At 46.2% G+C, this 845-nt stretch overlaps 1 protein-coding gene across 8 annotated transcripts in view; it reads left to right on the top strand.

Annotated features, from left to right (window-relative positions):
- LOC120999536 (zinc finger protein OZF-like) overlaps positions 1 to 845 on the top strand; it is a 2085412-nt gene that overhangs the window by 378298 nt on the left and 1706269 nt on the right. The gene's annotated exons all lie outside the window — the stretch shown is intronic.

Below are 845 nucleotides of genomic sequence, written 5' to 3'. Positions count from 1 at the left end.
TTAGAGGCCCTTGCTAGGGATTTGACCCCCTTTGAAGCAGTTTGTTCACAATCATCTTCTCCTACGCATCTGGTGTCTCTGGTATATGGGCTGCTACAGGAGAGTGCTGGACCTACCTCTGCCTTGCCTTATGTGAGGGCTTGGGAGAGTGAAATGGGAAAAGTGTTCTCTAAGGATCAATGGGAAAAATCATTTGTGCTGTCTCACAGGTCCTCCATATGCTGTGGGATACAAGAAAAGAATTTTAAAATACTTTCTAGGTGGTACAGGACCCCTGCTGTTCTACATTCCTTTTTCCCGGAGTGCTCTGACCTGTGTTGGAGATGTTTAGAGGAGGTGGGTACATATCTGGTGGCGGTGTAAGAAAATTGCTCCCTTCTGGTCGGCCCTGAATAAGCTGTACAATAGTATGTTGGGTGTGACATCTGATTGGACGCCGGAGGAAGCTTTGTTATCAATGTTTGCTGGATCTGTTCTGGTAGCCAAGAAGGGCCTCCTGAGATTTTTTATGCAGGCGGCTCGTCTGGTGTTGCCTAGACATTGGAAATCACAGGACACTCCAAGAATGACAGAATGGTTGGAGACGTTTGAGAACTTACGTAGAATGGAGGAATTGATTGCAGAGGATGCGGGACTGGATCAGAAATACCTGAAAGTGTGGAGGCCATGGATTCTGTTCAAAGGGTCCCAGAGGTTTATTGATTGGCTAGATCGGTACAGATAGATTGTAGATGCTTGCTTGCATTGAAGATACCTTGCAGTATGTCTTTACCCCTTTGTGTTTGTTTGTGTTGTCTGTGTTTGTCTCCCCCGTTTCTCCTGTTTCATGTTCGTCCATAGGCTTT

Source organism: Bufo bufo, chromosome 4 (assembly GCF_905171765.1).
Source record: "Bufo bufo chromosome 4, aBufBuf1.1, whole genome shotgun sequence".
NCBI lineage: Eukaryota > Metazoa > Chordata > Amphibia > Anura > Bufonidae > Bufo > Bufo bufo.
This window is presented reverse-complemented; position numbering and strand designations above follow the sequence as displayed.